Raw genomic sequence first — 17,972 nt, 5'->3', positions numbered from 1 at the left:
AATAAATAAAATCTTTAAAAAAAAAACTCCTTTTAAAAGCCAAATTAACCAGATTGTCCATTAACATTGACCACATTACCTAGATAATTGCCAAATCTCCATCACACTCAGGCAGTGTGAATGCAACATAATGTGAAAGTAAGGACAACACATCTTGATGCATACCATACCCTTTCTGTACAAACTTCTTACAATTTTTAAAGGAATCCTCTCTGCCATGTCCCTACTGTTACTGAGAACTGCTTTATATTACATAAGCTAGGAAAAGGGCCATTAGCAAGGATTTCTCTGATGCCACACATAAAAGCAATGCCTCTGCATTTGTTATGTAACAAAGGACAGAGTTCAAATATAAATATGAATGGGACTCTTCTAAGATTGTTTTAGTAGTATCTGCAATAAAGATTGAACTGGAAGGCCAAAATCCTCCTCCCTGGGTGAGATGGCTACCTCGCTTGACAGAGCTGTCCTTATGGCTGAGGCTTTTTATCACCAGGGAAACAAAGAATGTGCCATGAGCTCAGTGCAAATGTCCCACGACTCCTCCTCTTAAAATAAAGGGAGTACATTTCATACCACCTGCAGAACAGGAATAATTTGACAATCACTGAAAAAGATGTCAACAACTTTGATATTTGACTCAATGAACTGATATATATCCAACTAGAAAATTAGGAATCTTGATCTTTTTTAAAAAAAAATAATTTTTAACAATAACTACGGTGATCTTTTTCTTGTTGTGTGATGTTGTGGTTACTTTCCTTTTAATTCACTCAGGATTGTGTGTGCTTGTTGTGCCACTGGAGGACAAACTCCAGCATCTCCTCTACTACAAACCAGAAGAACTCTCCGATGTATAGTTAATGCCCACCTGGGGTGTTTGCAGTGTTGTATACACTTTTAGAAGATATCTGATGTGGAGAAAGAAAAACAGAAACACTCAATCAGAATGGGTTTGATTGACAATTACTACTAATGAGGTGTGTAATCTTCAGCAAGCTCTTCAACCGATTTTTTAACCTAATCTTCCTCTGTATAAAATGAAAATGAACCTCTGTCCCTTTCACTTTATTAATATGCGGTAGGGATTCAGGTATATTTCATAAAAGCTCTTTATAAGGTGCAATATAGCATTCTTACATAAGGTATTACTGTTGTTAATTTCTCTCTGAGAAAGATAAAAATGTAATGAGAACAAAGAATAGTTTGAGAACTATCAGTGTTATGCATCACTTAATAACAGGTCGGTTTTATTTCCCAAATTACTTTCTTTTGCTGTTCTGCTACTATATTATTCCGACCGTTAAGGGAAGACGGTGCATCCTGTGAACAGAATTATGTATGGCCTATTCTGTAATGCAAGTGGGAACTCTGTTCTCTGATTGCAGCATTATAATCTTCCATTACAGAACGCGCTGTAAATCATCCTGCAGACAGAAGACAGTGTTGAATCCTCACATAACCTGCAAACGGTGACACTCTTTATAACAAGGTTACACTACTCTGTCCTCAGCGTGATGGTGAGTGTCTCTTGCATACGTGCTACTACATTTCCATTAGACTGTTAGATATAACGATCAATAAAAGAAGATCTATTTCCATTCCATGGAGCAGCTTCTAAAAGTGGCATAATGAGAAAGAAATACATCTAACTAAACAGCAGACTGAAAAGCACAGAGCATACCAAACTAACAATAAAATAATAATATCTTATACTTGTACAGTACTTTCTTGGTTAAAGAAGTGAGACTTCATGTGATAATTTTATTTGAACTTCACAACCATGAGGTACAACCTCATGGAGTAGGTAGGCAAGTTATGCTTATTGCCATTTTTTACAGATATGTAGAGAGGTTAAATGATACCCCACTCCACAGAAATTTTCTGATTCTGACTGTAGTTGTCTTTCTAACATTTCTGATTAGTAAAATTAAAAGGCAGACAAAAACCACCCCACTGATATGCTTTAAATTATAGTTTTGTGTCTTACCTTCTCAAATGGAGTTTGTGACTAGGTGAATATAATGTTAAGTGAAAAGAGAGACAGGAAGAAAACATGAAAATTGTGTTCTTTGGCAACCCTCTTAGGACTCTCTCACTCCTGAGAGCTTTTTCTCTAACCTCACTTAATAAAACTCTTATCGCTTTAAAAAAAATTGTGTTTAAAAAAATTGTGTTCTTCAAAATGCATAAACTTGTAATGTAGTATGTTCCCACATTTAGTTTGGGAATGGCCATCTAAGATGAGTTTGTGGCATCCACCAGATTTTTTTTCCATAATTAAAATTAATTTGATTTTGATCATTTTAACTATAGTCTTTGTGTAGGCACCTTCAGGTGCATTGAAATGAAAAATATCTGTTCCTTGTTTTTAATGATTTCAACAGTGATCTGGACTCATACCACCGCATTGCCATACCTCTGTCCACATGTCACATACTCATGCTACTTTCTGCGTCACTCCCACTCAATAAATAACAAATACGTGTGTGCACGTGTTAAGAGTTGGTCAGATAATTTTCTAGCTTCTTTCACAAAAATTCTCTCTCCCATGGCTTGACAAAATCTTGCATTTTTCTACAGAGAAGGGTCTCTTCAATTAGGGGCCTGAACGTTTTGGGAAATGGTTGGAAAGGGTCAAATCGAAGAAAACCTAATGAAAAAAGATAATATCACGCATAACTCCACAACTCTGAAACTATACTTGAGTGGGGAGGGTATGAGAGGTTTCTGACCAGTCTCTGCTCTTTTGGCATCGGCATGAAACAATTGTTTCATTAATTGTTCGCTGTAATTGTTCGCTGATGGCTGGTTAGGTGGATACATAAATTAAAGGTGGCACATTCCAGGGAGAAACTTCGAATAGAAACTGCATCTTAAATTTCTCTAGCACTTCTGAGCCTCAAAATGGGGCCGGCAGGTTGAGTTTGCACAAAATCATCAAAAATTAATATTCTTTTTCACTTCACCTTTTAGTTACCTTCCTGACTCTGACCCACACAAAAGAGCTAAAGAACATGGTAGCATGTAGGAAGCATGATGTGATTTTACACAACATTTTTTATAATGTATGCAGGGCAGATATTATAATCAATACCCTTTCAAAGATTAGGAAACCAATGCTCAGAGAAAGTGGTGCAGCCAAGAATTTGGTCCAAGTCATCTGGTTATATATCCTGCATCTTTCCTACCAGACACTTCTTTGCTACTTCATGGTGCTAAGAACCTAGCTGTCATCTACCTAGTGATTAACCTACTAGGAGTTATATGAGCATTAATGATAGGCGTTGAGACTTGATACTTCTCAGAGATACTGAAAAATCTGGAAAAAGGTAAATTTATTTTTATTAATTTTTTTTAAAGAACAGTGTCCAAAAGAATAAAATCACAAGGTCAAAGAATAAATTGGAGTTGACATGTTCAGCCAGGTAAGCCCATCCAATGCTTCTGTTAAGTGATATTCTAAAAAAATACACGTTGATTAATTTACCTATTCATTCAGGTAGAAGGGAAGAGAGACAAAAACAAAACAGAATTTTATTTGTCTCTTCATGTCACATGCAGATTTGAATCCTGACATCCAGAGATGTCCTTTGTAATGTTCTCTATAACACATTTTCAGAGGATCTTAATATAACAAAATTACATTTCTTCTGTTAATTTGTTTGCTTTTTGATAAGTATATTCCAAGTTTGAATTAAGTTTTTGATGCATGAAAACCACCAGAAAAGATTTGAACTAATTTTTATTTTTTGTCTACTAGCCTCTCCCTTTCATTCCATTTTTCTTTTCCTCAGTCGAGGCTACCCTGACATTAAACTTGAATTTGGATTAAAAAATCCTCAGGCAACACTAGCTATTGTACTAGATAATAAACAATATTTATTTAGTGTAGAAGTTGCATTAAAGATAACTTAAAGGTGATTTTCATACTTGAAGATAATTTTTTAGTCTTTCAGTCATATATTGCTATATAAAATATGGTTTTAAATGTTTTAATAGCTATATTTTAATATAACTGGTGTTCTTTATAATCCTATGTATTTAAATATATTTTTCTGGCTAGGAAAATATCTCATATCTCTATCTCACACTGCTAAAATGTCCATGGCACAAAATAGGTTAATAACTTTTGCTCTATGTGCTGGGATACCATAGGTCAAACAGAAGACAACAGCCACCAAACACACATTTATAGAAATTTAGTAATGTAGGTACAGAAAGGTCTATTTGTTGTGGTAGTGAAATAAAAAAAATTTTAAAGATTTTATTTATTCATGAGAGATGCAGAGAGAGAGAGAGTCAGAGAGAGATACAGGAAGAGGGAGAAGCAAGGTCCCCTCAGGGAGCCCGATGCTGGACTCAATCTCAGACCCTGGGATCACCTCCTGAGCCCAAGGCAGATGCTCAACCGCAGAGCCACCCAGGTGTCCCGGTAGTGAAATAAAATTAATTTAAAATAGAAGGAGATACAATGTAGAGATATAATGTATGTGAATTTAGTTCATAAGCTATGAAAAATTACGTAAATAATGGTATTATTGTTATTGCTAGTAACAATGTTGAAGTGCAAAGAACAACATTTACTACCTCTCAATACCTCTTATTCCCTTTGCCAAACTTTATGGAATTTCTAGCATCTCACTCCAGTGGAAAGAGGGTTTTAAAAATTTATTTAATCTTCATTCAGAATACAAACTGAATTATAAACTATATATGTCCTTCTTTCCTGTGTGGGGCTTTTATTCCACCCACCCACCCCACCCCGGAAAGGACAAGATTTGTATATATTTAATATGATAATTTCCCTTTTTCAAATTTGGTGCTCCGTATTCTGGTCCATAAGAAAAATAGAAGATTCTAGAAAATAGCAGGTAATAACAACCCTTTAATTGAAAATATGGTATTTTAAAAAACATGCACTTTCCTATTCTTACAATTTTCTCTACCGTTTAAAGGTTCTAAATTTTAAAGTCACAGAACTTGATTTCTTTTCTACCCTCATTCCAAAATATCTTATGAAAGGAGATAGATATATCACTCTAGACAAGAGTGGAAGATATGGAAGAAATTGCTGTGGAACCCCTTATATTGATCAACAGGTTCAAGGCAATCTGTTAGAATTCTACCTGGCTTCTTTGCAGAAATTGAAAAGCTGGAGAAAAAAAAGAGAAAAAAAAAAAAAAAAGAAATTGAAAAGCTCACATTAAAATTCATATGAAATTCAAGGGACCCAGAATGAAATAAATAAAATAAAATAACCTTGAAAAACAAAGTTGGAGGACTTATAAATCCAGATTTCAAAACTTATGCCAAAACATCAATAATCAAGACCGTGTGCACTGGTATAAGTGTAGACATAAAGATCAATGGAATAAAATCAAGAGCCTCAGAATAAACCTATTTATCTATGGCCAATTGATTCTAAACAAGGATGCCACGACCATTCAATGGGGAAAGAATTGTCTTTTTAACAGATGGTGCAGAAATGCCTGAATAGCCACATGCAAAAGAATGAAGTTCAACTCTTACCTCATATCATTAAAAAAAATTCACTCCATCTGAATCAAAAACAAGCATACAAGTTGAAACTACAAAACTCTTAGAAGAAATCCTGTTTGGTGTGAATCTTCCTGACCTTGGGTTCAGCAGTGGATCCTTCAATATAACATCAAAAGCACAAACAACAAAGAAAAATAGCTAGTAGGACTTCATCAAATTAAAAACTTCTGGAGGCACCTGGGTGGCTCAGTCCATTAAACATCCAATTCTTGATTTCAGATCAGGCCTTGATCTCACATTGTGGGTTCAAACCCCATGTTGGGCTCCACTCTGGGTGAAGCCTAGTTAAAATACATACATACATACATGCATACAAACCTCTGTACCTCAAAGGACCTCATCAAGAAAGGGAGAAGACAACTCACAGAATGGGAGCAAATGTTTGCAAATCATACATATTTGATGGAGTCATATTTAAAATGTGTGAAGAACCTTTAAAACTCAACAATATATAAAAGCAACCCAGGGGTGCCTGAGAGGCTCAGCTGGTTAAGTCTCTGACTCAATCTCAGCTCAGGTTTTTTTCTTTTTTTTTTTTTTTTTAAAGATTTTATTTATTCATGAGAGACCTAGAGAAAGAGGCAGAGACATAGGCAGAGGGAGAAGCAGGCTCTGTGGGGAGCGGATATGGGACTCGATCCCAGGATGCTGGGATCATGACCTGAGCCAAAGGCAGACACCCAACCACTAAGCAACCCAGGTGCCCCTCAGCTCAGGTTTTGATCTCAGGGTTGTAAGTTCAAGTGCTGTGTTGGGTTCCCTGCTGGGCATGGAACGTATTTTAAAAAACAAAACAAAACAAAAAGCAACCCAAATAAAAATGGACCTGGGTTTGGTGGACTGAAAACAGAAGAACTGTCAAAAGATTATATAAGAAATAATCTGACACTCAGATGAACTTCCAAAGCCTGAATTCAGTTTCCCCCAGCCTTGGTAGAAGAGCGGGCACTTATAGTTTGGTGAGAAGGGCCAGAAAGTTATGGAACTCCAGGTATAAGTGAAGGTGAAGAATAAGGCTCTGAAACTGAAAACAGATGTTTTCAGGGAAAGCTTGCTGGACTCCCAAAATACTGGCAATCACATATTTACCCCCAAGTTGGAAGTTAGATTTCTCCCTGGAAAAAGTGACCAGCCACCTGCCCCCCCCCAAAAATATTATAAATTCCAGTTGGTTAACATACAATGCTATATTAGTTTCAGGTGTATAATATAGTCATTCAGCATGTCCATACATCACTCTGTGCTCATCATAAGTGCCCTCCTTAGTCTCCATCACCTATTTCACCCATCCTCCCACCCACCTCCCCTCTGGTAACCATCAGTTTGTTCTCTACAGTTAAAAGTCTGTTTCTTGATTTGTCTGTCTGTCTATCTCTCCAAGAAAAAAATTTGAGGTACCTTCTTAAAATATAGTGAAGTTTTTGCTTATTCATCCTACCTCAGATATCAAATCTGGTCATATTAGCAAGGATAAGGGTAGAGGGGTTGTGTATAACAAACAAACCAGTAGAAAACCACAACTATGAGCAGAGAGTAAAAGGAACTCAAAGAAGGTGGGATATAGGTTAGGTAGAGACCCTAAGTGTTCATTGTATGTTTTCAGGATAGATGTTTTAGGCAAAAGAGAGATATGAGAAAAGAATTCCAAGCTGAGGGAAAAACTGAAGCAAAGCAAGCAAGTGTAGGTCCTATCTAGATACCAGTATATGACTCTGTTTAGCTAACAGGGGAAAGATGAGAGAGTGCAATGCAAAATAACATTGGAAACGGAGATTCTATGACCTTCATACCTAATCCCACTCTTCATCTTCACCCCCTGCTTGAAGCAGCCAGAGTTCTGTTTGTCCTTTTCTGATGGTTGCTGTGTTCTGGTAGATTGCTGAGAGGATTTGAAAACCAACCAGTTCAGACATGTCTGCGAAAGCTCATGGAGGTCAAGTGGTGAGAGGTTTGTATAAGCACCCCGTCTGTCTCCTACTTAAGACTGTACAGGGAACATTTATTATCCTAATTCCTCAGTTAAACTGGTTTCATAATTATTTTTCCAAGTAGAGTTCTATCCATATTTATACTCAAGTAGTATTTATACTCAAGAAGCATTTAAAGTACCTGTGAGAGAAAAAGTGGTTTTTCAAAGTCCAGTATAATATCCAATCCTGAATGCCATTGCTTGACAGAGGAAATGATTTTATCAGAGGATAGAAAACTTACCTGGAAAAATGCCGAGGTAAAAAAATATCAAAGTTCTTTAACAGAACACAAAAAATGGACAAATATCTCTGAAGATGCATTTTTGAAAAAGTAAAGAGACACTAATAAACAATGTTAGGAATAAAAACTCAACAATGCTTCCATGATTAAAAAGATAGTAAGTAGACACTATGAACAACTTGATGTGATGCACTTGGAAACTCAGATGTCATGTATAAACCCCTAGAAAAAAAAAAAATGACTTACCAAAATTTACTTAGGAAGAAATGGGAAATGTAAACAGTCATATTATAAAGGAAATTGAATCAAAAGTAAAAAACTTCCTATGGAAAAACCAGGCCCAGTCAGTGTTGTCAGCAATTTCCAACACATATTCAAAAAACAAGTAAGTCTTCATTCAAGGAAAAATAATTTCAACCTCATACAAACTATCTCAGTGTATAGAAAAGTGGGAATGTCTCTAGCTCACTTTATGAAGCTACTAAAACTCTGATACAAAACCCAGTGGAGCATGAAAATAAAATTGCAGATCAATCTCGCTTGTGAACATAGATACAAAAATTAGACTATTAGCAAACACAATCCAGAAGTATGGGTATGTGTTTGTGTGTGTATATTTTAAGATAATGCATCATTTGGATGATCCCCGTGGTGCAAGTTTGATTTTACATAAGAAATATATATATATAACCATATATTTATATATTTTACTGGCAAAAGGAGAAATCACATAATCATCTCAACAGAAATAGAAAATGCAATTGATGAAATTCCACATCTTTTCCTAAATTAAAATAAGTTAGAAATAAAAGACAACTTCCTTAAACTAGCAAGGCAACTACAAAAAATTTACAGGTAGCAACATATTTAATGGTAAAATATTTAAAGCATTCATTTTGGGCTGAAGAACAAGACAAGGGCATCTGTTAGCACCATATGTATAACACTGTACTGGAGGGTATAGCCAGTAATCAGGCAAGAAAAAGTAATAAAAGGTATGAGAACTGAAAAGAAAGAAAGAAAGCTGTCAATATTTGTGGGTATACTCTGTGAATTAAAAACCTAAAAAAAAGCTACAAATAAATTATTAAAGTTAATAAAATAATTTAATTCAGTTGCAAGATATAAAACTCAATATATAAGAAAAAATTTCAATAAATATAAACTTTTTAAAGAGATATATACAGTAACATCAAAATTATAAAATGTCTAGGAATAAATATAACAAAACTGTGCAAAGAACTTTATAATGAAAATTATAAATCTTTATTGAAAGATAAAGAAAACCTAGCTAAATATAGATATGAAAATCATATACATGAATAAGAAGAGTTGATGTCATACAAACACCAATTCTTCCCAAACAGATCAGAACTTCAATGATCTTCCCATCAAAATCCCAAAAACGACTTCGTGGTACTTGACAAACTGATTTAAAAATTTATATGGAAGTGCAAAAGGCCAAGATGAAGAAGAAAAAAGGATACTTAATCACATACTTAGAATTGTTATAAAGCCCTAATAATTACAACAGAGTGTATTGTCACAAGATCATCAAATGAAACAGGAAAGTCCCAAACAGATCTACTTATATGATACTGACTGATCATTAGAGAAAGAATGTACTTTTCAGTAAATTATCTTGGTATACTTAGGTATACACAAATGATAAAAAAAATTATAACCCTATCATACACTATATTTAAAAACCAGTTTCATTAAACTAAAGTCTTAGATGGGAAAGGCAAAACTAACAAAAAAGGAGAATATCTTTATGGCACCCATATAGGGAAAGATTTCTTAAAACACACAAACTGTAAAGGAAAAGTTAAATTCTATCATTTCATTCAAAAGATATAAGAGCAATTAAAGGAAAAATGCATAAACTGGGAAAAGAGATCTTTTGACACAAAGCTGACAAAAGATTAACATCCTTAAATATGTTGAAAAATAAAAAAACAAACACAAAACCTCCTAAAAATCAATGAAAAACAAAGAACTCCATAACCAGGGGCACAATTTTGAACAAGAACTCTACAGATGAATAATAATAAATGGAAATAAACACAGGAAAAGATGCTCAACTTTATTAGAAAAGATGAAGTGCAAATTCAAATTACAATGAGATAAGATATCATACCCAGAATGGAAATTAAAGTCTGGCAACATTGCATGCTGGGGAGAATGTAGGAAAAGCATGGGTTTTATACTGCTGATAGTAGAATCTACAGTTCCTACAATCAGACACAATTTATCATTTTCTAATAATACTAAAAATGTGTATACCCCATGACCCAAGAATTCCACTCTTGGAAATCCATGCACATATGCACCAAGACAAATATCCCAAATTGTACATAGAAGCACTGTTTATCATTTCAACGAATTCTGAGCAATCCAAATGCCTATCAGCAACAGGAGAGATAAATAAGGAGTGTGCTACTACAATGGATTACTATGTGCTAGTGACATTTAATAAATTTCAGCTACATGAAACAACATGAATTAAAGAAAAATTTGATAAAAAATATATATATGGCATGATTACTACACTCATACAAAGCCAGGATGTTGTTTAGGGAGTCAGGGAAAAGGTAATGTTATTATGAAAAGGAGTAAAATCACAAATGCAAAATGCTGGATCATAGTTAAGTAGAAAAGAAAGGGCACCCACAAAAAACTTCGACATTCTTAGTAATACTCTGTTTCTTGCCTGGACAGTGTGGGTAAGTGGATGTTCACTGTATTTCTTTACACCTTACACACATTCCATCAATATTTTCATACTGACTGCATATCTCAGTTTAAAAATTTTTAAGTTGTTTAGGTATATTGAGCACAGTAACAACTTTTCAACACTCTACGGTAGCACCATCTGGGAGTCTGTGTCCCCAGTCCAAGGATTTAACCAGCCAGAGCCTGTGGCAGCAAAATCCCAAATGCAGAAATGAATGCATCGGACCATTGTAACCTGTCACACTCAGTCACCTCATCTAATTTCTCTTGTTCCAATTCATCTCCCAATTATAAATTTAACATCCCACGTAGATTTGCCCACAGGGAGAGAGGGTACCGATCAACAAACATGAGTCACCGGAGAGCTTGATAGCTCCATTTCTCACTGTAATTTAAAGCTGGCATTCTGGCTGATATTTTAAGTTCTGTAAGTATCCTCAGGGACAAGCTATGCCTTCTGAAGAGAAGATGGAAAGATGAATCATTCCAAGGACAAGTGGAGGAGGAAGCTGAGAAGGAGACAGAGAAGCAGAAGGGAAGAAGTTGTTGTCCAAAGCCACATTTCAGATGCAATAACAAAAGACTTTATTTATTTATTTATTTTTACAAAAGACTTTATTATAGAGGTACTTAAAACTGGTTGCAGGCTGAATTCAGAGTGTTCACAAAGCAAGTATGCAACTGATTAAAAAAGTAAGTGCCATCGTGGAAGATAGTATCCTGTAGTGGGAAGAGGAAAGTTTTCAGTCAGATTTGACTCATACTGGCACATCCTCACTCATGAGGTCCCTGAGTCTCAATGTATTCACCTGTAAATGAAAATAATAGTACTGGGCATGATTAAAGGTAAAATACTGTAACTCTTTTCAAAGGAGGGGCAGGGGAAGGTAGTTTGGGGGGAAAGGAGGAGCTTAGTTTTGATGCCAGATCCAGCCTGGCTCCAGCTCAGCCACCTTCTGGTTATATGGTCTGCAAACTGGTTCGTCTCATCTAGAAAATGGGGTAATGAGACACACCTAAGATGTCAAGAGGCTTAGAGATGATAATAAGCCAAATACTGGCATTTAGGAAGTGTTTGATAAAGTTTGCATAATATCATTGTTACTGGATGTTGATACATTATTTAAAAAGCAAGAGATGGCTAGGACAAGGAGCCAACAAGACCCGGGGGACAGGAGAGGACAGAGTTTTGTTTTCGTTTTTAAGATTTTATTTATCCATCCATGAGAGACAGAGAGAGACAGAGACATAGGCAGAGGGAGAAGCAGGCTCCCTGTGGGGAACCTGATGCAGGACTCAATCCAGGGCCCGGGGATCACTACCGGAGCCAAAGGGAGATGCTCAACCACTGAGCCACCCAGTGCCCCAGAAGGCATAGTTGTAGTGATAGTCCATTGGCATGAGCTGAAGCAAGTGGGCAGAGAGGAGCAACAGCCAAGCTACACAGAACTGGCTATGGTGAAGTATGGAGAAAGTGCCAAGCAGGAAGGAAACCGACCTTGGATTGGCCTGGTCATGGGCATCAGCCACTCAGATGTGGCAGTTGTACCCAAGGACAGATCTCTATTCACTAGGAAGGAGGGTACGAAGAAGCAGCACTGCCAGTCAGTCCCAGAGAAACTTCGGTAGCAGTTTAGTAATCAAGATAAGGACTCCAGATGTAGCTGTGAGGTAGATAAGATGGTGACTATGGCTCCTTAAATGTTCTAACAAGGTGGAAGTAATCATTCTCCTCTGAGTAAAGAATGTTCAGGACTTCTGGGCTGACCTGGAGTACAATGTCTAGGTAACTCATGCTGGCAAGAGCATAGACCATTGCTTAACCTGGGGCTACAGTACACAGAGCAGAGGAAAAAGTCCTGTGAGGCAGCATGCTGGGCAAAAGCTAGATTCTGGCCGGCTGCACCATCCAGAACAGGGCCAGGCTGAGTCCTAGGCATTAGGATGGAAAGCAAGTTTGAAACCTGGGGTGGTATCTGTGCCAGCAAAAGTTTCTACAGATGGCATCTGATAGGTTGTTGGGGGTGGGGCTCAGGAAATAACATGTGGATGGATGGGAACAATCAAAGATACAATCAAAGATACAGAATTTACTTGATAACACTGTGTAAGAACTCTATCTACAAGAAGCCAAGCACATTTCATTTTTAGAATGGCAGAGCTGGCAATAGGGCTCACAGTGAGGATGATGCCCAGAGCATGCCCAGTCCCCAACTCACACTCCTTCCCTTGAGCCAATTCTCTGTTGGTTCTTAGGAATGACAAAGCAAAATGCTATTCACAAAGATGTCTGCCCCTGAGTTCCTGGCTCTGCTGAATGCAAGTTTGGTGTCTGAAGAATAAAAATCAATTTCCTGAAAGAACAATGTGTAAAAGAGTGTGTCATTTCAAAGTATTATGAAGAATTCTGTAAGTATTTTTGACTTGGAAAATCACTTTGAAGGGAACACAGTTGTATTTCTTGAATGGGAAACTAATCCAAATTCAGAATAACTCTTTCAAGACCATTTTCTTCCTAGTTTACCTCTCACTAAGTACATTAGAAACGTTCTAATAGAGTATTTGCTTGCAGACACATAGGTTTCCTCCATAGCTTTAATTAATTTCAACACACACATTATGGTGTGGGATGCTGTTGGTCACCTGGCATAAGCATGATTCAGGGCCCCCACAAAGTGCTGTGAGTTGGTAGGACAGGTAGCTTTCTCTGTCACTCAGAATCTCTTTTATTCATCATCAGCAATGACAAATAAAACACTTGGGTGCTTTTAAGCATTAATAACAAAGGTCTGCTTTTTCCAAATACCCTCCAATTTGAAAAGAAATAAATCATCTCAAATTCTACCTCCCACACCAGGGGGGTTATTTCATCTCAAGTTAGAGTGGGGAGCAAACTCTTGGGGGAAATAACTGGACTTTCTAATCCTAGTGTAAAAGGTCTTAGTTCATGACTCAAGACTTCTTTTTTTTTTTTTTTAAGATTTTATCTATTTATTCATGAAAGACATAGAGAGGCAGAGACATAGGATGAGGGAGAAGTAGGCTCCCTGCGGGGAGTCCAAAGTGGGACTTGATCCCAGGACCCCGGGATCACACCCTGAGCCAAAGGCAGATGCTCAACCACTGAACCACTCAGGTGGCCCCATGACTCAAAACTTTTAATTAATCACGTTATTCTGTGTTTCTTCTATTTACCTTTTCTTCCACCTGGTTAAAGATCCAATTTATTCTAAAATGTCTTTATTTCATGGCACATGACATCTCTAAGTGATAAGATTTGTCAGTAAAGTCATCATAATTATAATTTCTGGTACCTGGTTCTCTCCAGCACTCTGGCAGAAGGGGGCAGGTGGCAGAGAATGTGTCCTGATGTCCATCTTCTGTGCTGGCTTGAGGATAAGCTTAAATATCCTTCCATTAAAAAATCTTTTTCTACCAGCTTCAGCCTCTGTGGCCATCCAAAATTCTGACGTCTCTCTGGAATACTCCTTAGGCTTCAAACTTAAACTAAGTCTAGGCCTATTTTGGAAAACTGGGCTTCTCTTTATATATGAGGAAAATAAAATTGGCTTAATTTTTTTTTAAGTGAACATACTGGAACTGCATTCTGAACAAGTAGCAGGATTCATCACTTTTTTTTGGGGGGGGGGAGATTTGTTTCTGAGTTTTATTGTTAGAGAACGGCCTGGGCTAGTCTGGAAGAAAGATACTGAGAAAAGGCAGGAGCTAGATTGTATGCCATATGATAAAATGACAGGGATTCTTGACTTTCCTCCTGGCAGCTGGAAGGGAAAAAAGTATTAGGGACCCCAGGAAATGTAGGGAATGGGAAGATAGGAACTTGCAGACTCCAGCAACCTGAGGCATTGATGGCTGAAGAGAAAGATGGCCACTAATGGATTCCCCTATGGAGAGCCTGGCCATGTTCTTTAGGAATAGATTGAAATCAGCCATTCAGGTAGTGTCTTCATCCAGGTAGGCTATTATCCCCAAATCTTTATTAAAATTCTGTGACAACAGCAGCTTTTTGACAGAACTACTGCGGAAAATGAAGGAAAGGGTAGCTGATGCCTAACAGAAGGAGAAAGAAGTCAGTAGAAGTGCTGACACACATGGTTGGTGGAGGCAAAGCCAGGGAAGGAATTCTGGGGGACAGATGACAAACAGCATCCAGAAGAATGTACACTTCTCCCATCCGAGGAGCCTCACAAGTACTACAGAAGGAGGTGACCTTCCCAACACTATATGGCATGGGAGTGTAGCTCAAATAGGATATGTGCCCAGAATGCTATAAGACTCAAGAAATCTATGAATTACGCATAACCCACAAATTTCTTTTTTCTTCTCTAAAAAGTCAGTATCATGTCACTTTCTGATATTTATGTGAAACCATTCATTGTTATGCTTCTTATGTTTTATTTTCTTTAACTGAAAGCAAATGAATCTAAAGGAATTGGTTATTATCTGCCAATCCAACTCACGAAAGATTTGCTTTGTCAGACATTGACAAAAGAATTTTGTTCTGTATTACATCTTCTAGTGGAATCTAAACATTCCTATGAGGAAGAGCATTTTAAAACTAAGTTGTGTTGGTTTCTGGCTGCTCCGTTAGCCAAAGTCCTCCTTGACTTCATTCCTTTCAAAGATGGAAGCAAGAAGACAAAGTTATGACTCTGTATATACAGAGGACATGAAACAGGGATAGACTTAAGAAATGCTATAACTCCCACCTCACAGACATTGGGTTCTTTTCTGACAAGTCCAGATTCAGCTTATGGATTCTTCTCAAACCAGACTCCTAGCAGCCACTATAAGTCAGTTAGAACTGGCACGTGAGATATAGTGGACTCTCCCTATGCCCTGTCTCTTCCTTTTACTGTAGACATTGTTACAGCCATACCTCTGCTCACAGGTACATGCTGATAGCGCCTCACATTGGCTTCACCACTTACCTCCTGCATTCTGACCTATGGCTTTTCTGTCACCACCTTGAAGGACCCTTTGGGAATCTGTCATACTCTCTTACATACATAGCCTGCAAACACAAGGGAGTTAATACTCAAAGGTCAACTTTTGACCAATGAGGGATGCAAGCTAGTGGATAAAGGCCGTACCCTCCCTTTTTCCATCTGGATAATACACTCTGAGGCACAGTCTATACTGCTTGTTAGAGAATTCCAGATGCCAACATCAGTGACCAACCCAAGACCTCCCTTGTGCTGGCTTTCCCTCCTTTCCACTATCCACTACCCTTTGCTACTGTTTCTTAGGACCACTTCCCAAAATAAACTACCTACATAGTTTATTGCTTTTTGAGGGAAAGCCCTTGCTTTTTGAGGGAAAAAACAAGGCTAAGCAAACTATACCTTAACAAATGAAATAACAGTTTCATAAATAAAATAATTTGATTTTTATTTTGTTATGCTTCTTTTATAGTCTCTCCCTCAAGAAACCTACAAAGGATTTAAGCATATGGTCATGACAAATTGTCCTTTACACCTCTTCACTGTCTGATGTAGAACATTGTCATGTAGATGAATTTAATCTCTAATTAATATGTTTCATGTTTGCATTTAAAAAAATAATCTATAGATATTAAAATATTTGTACTTGGCTTTGTTGTTGATAATTTAAAGTAAACAGAACTTTCGAGTTTTTTTAATTTTACTTTAGATCTGGCTTTGCATTTATTACAACTTAGTATGTTGACTTATTTTTATACTTGGCACTTGTTTTTATGGATGGTTTTGATAGAATCTAACATCAAGTTTACCCAAATTGTCCCTTCTCTTTAGGAAATTCTGGCCCATAAATGCATGCTTTAAAACAAAAAGGAGGGAACTGAGATGTCTCAGGATGGACAAGGCTTGAAGTTTGTTCTCTGTAGTTGCTGCCAGGTTTCTGGGAATCCATGGAAATGGGAGGTGAGGGGCAAAGGTAAGTAGTTATGATATATCTCAGCAGCCAATTTTGATGAAGGCCATATAACAAATTTGTAATGTAACCAATGTAACCAGTATATGCAACCAATGTAACCACTATTTAAAACTCTCTCATTCCAAGTCTTAATATGGAATTTACCCCTTCCCATCTGGCCAGTGAAGGCAAGTCTCTGTACCTGTTTTATCAGCCTACCTTTGTTCATTCTCATAGTAATCATTCAGCAGCCTTCTCCCTTCCAGCACTATAGCTGCAGGTGGTGCTGGATACCACTTTCCCATAAAGCTGGCAATCACAGTCGACTTAGGAGTGTCTGAGGGTGGGGACAGGGTGTGAGGTGGTGGTTTGTTTCCCCAGAGCCAAGGAAAAGTCACCTTTCATCCTATCTAACCATCTGTTTTGTCTTTGCAGAAATGTCTAAATGATTGGAGATGAATCTTCAGTAGCACGAATAAAGGCTAAAGGTCCTTGTTTGCTTATTCTGGCTTAACAACCTACTCACATATTAGTACAGTCTTAAGATTTTCAAGGCTAGTGCTTTATAATTTGTTGTATTATTCTTTTGTAATGTAAAATAACTTTTACATTTTTTCCTTTAAGAAGTTAGTCTGTGATAACTGGTGATAGGTTAATTCTTGATTTTGTGTGAGTGAGTCAGAAATGCACAGGGATCAAGTAGATCTTACATGGTTGCATTTGAGAAAGGCTATTCAGAACCAGGGAAGAGTCATGATGAATCAGTGAAAACAGGCCAAGGTGACCTTTAAAATGAAGTAATGAGGGGCACTTGGGTAGCTCAGTCCATTAAGTGTCTGCCTTTGGTCCAGGTCAGGATGCCAGATTCCTTGAAACTCTGCTCAGGGAGGAGTCTGCTTCTTCCTCTTCCTCTGCCCCTCCCTACTGCTCATACTCTCTCTCTCAAATAAACAAAATCTTTTTAAAAAAGTAATAAATAGGGCAGCCCAGGTGGCTCAGTGGTTTAGCTGCCTTCAGCGCAGGGCATGATCCTGGAGACCCGGGATTGAGTCCCATGTTGGCTCCCTGCATGGAGCCTGCTTCTCCCTCTGCCCTCTGCCTGTGTCTCTGCCTCTCTGTCTCTCTGTCTCTCTCGAATAAACAAAAAAAATCTTTTTTTAAAAATAATTTTTTTAAATTAAAAAATTTATAAATAAAATGAAGTAATGAGCAATTAATGGTCTTAGAAAACAGAAATTTTTATTAGATTAATCTTTTAGATATGAAAAAGAGTTGGGGGGGGTGGTCAATCCTGGACCACAGGTGTTAAAATTTTAGGACAGCTCAGAAATAGGAAAAACAAAAGTGTTTCCCTAGAAAGGAACCCATATATATACATATATGGTTCTCATGGTTCTCGATTTTTCTTGATATTTGGTTTATTCATACCTAAATCTAAACTCCACTGTTGGAATTTTTCTTCAATATCATCTAAAAAGCTATATAAATAAAAATATACTTGCACTATTATTTAAAACAGTGAAAAGTTAGAAACCATCTAAACAACC

At 37.1% G+C, this 17,972-nt stretch overlaps 1 protein-coding gene and 1 long non-coding RNA gene across 3 annotated transcripts in view; one reads left to right on the top strand and one right to left on the bottom strand.

Annotated features, from left to right (window-relative positions):
• Positions 1-17,972, bottom strand: part of DYNC1I1 (dynein cytoplasmic 1 intermediate chain 1) — a 440,266-nt gene that overhangs the window by 391,552 nt on the left and 30,742 nt on the right. The window lies entirely within an intron of this gene.
• Positions 781-16,928, top strand: LOC112674889 (uncharacterized). The gene is made up of 4 exons (XR_004804667.2): positions 781-980; positions 1,410-1,520; positions 16,305-16,446; positions 16,861-16,928. It is a non-coding gene; the product is annotated as an uncharacterized LOC112674889 (long non-coding RNA).

This window comes from Canis lupus, chromosome 14, assembly GCF_003254725.2.
Source record: "Canis lupus dingo isolate Sandy chromosome 14, ASM325472v2, whole genome shotgun sequence".
Classification (NCBI taxonomy): domain Eukaryota; kingdom Metazoa; phylum Chordata; class Mammalia; order Carnivora; family Canidae; genus Canis; species Canis lupus.
The sequence above is the reverse complement of the archived record's forward strand: the minus strand, read 5'-3'. Positions and strand labels throughout refer to the sequence as shown.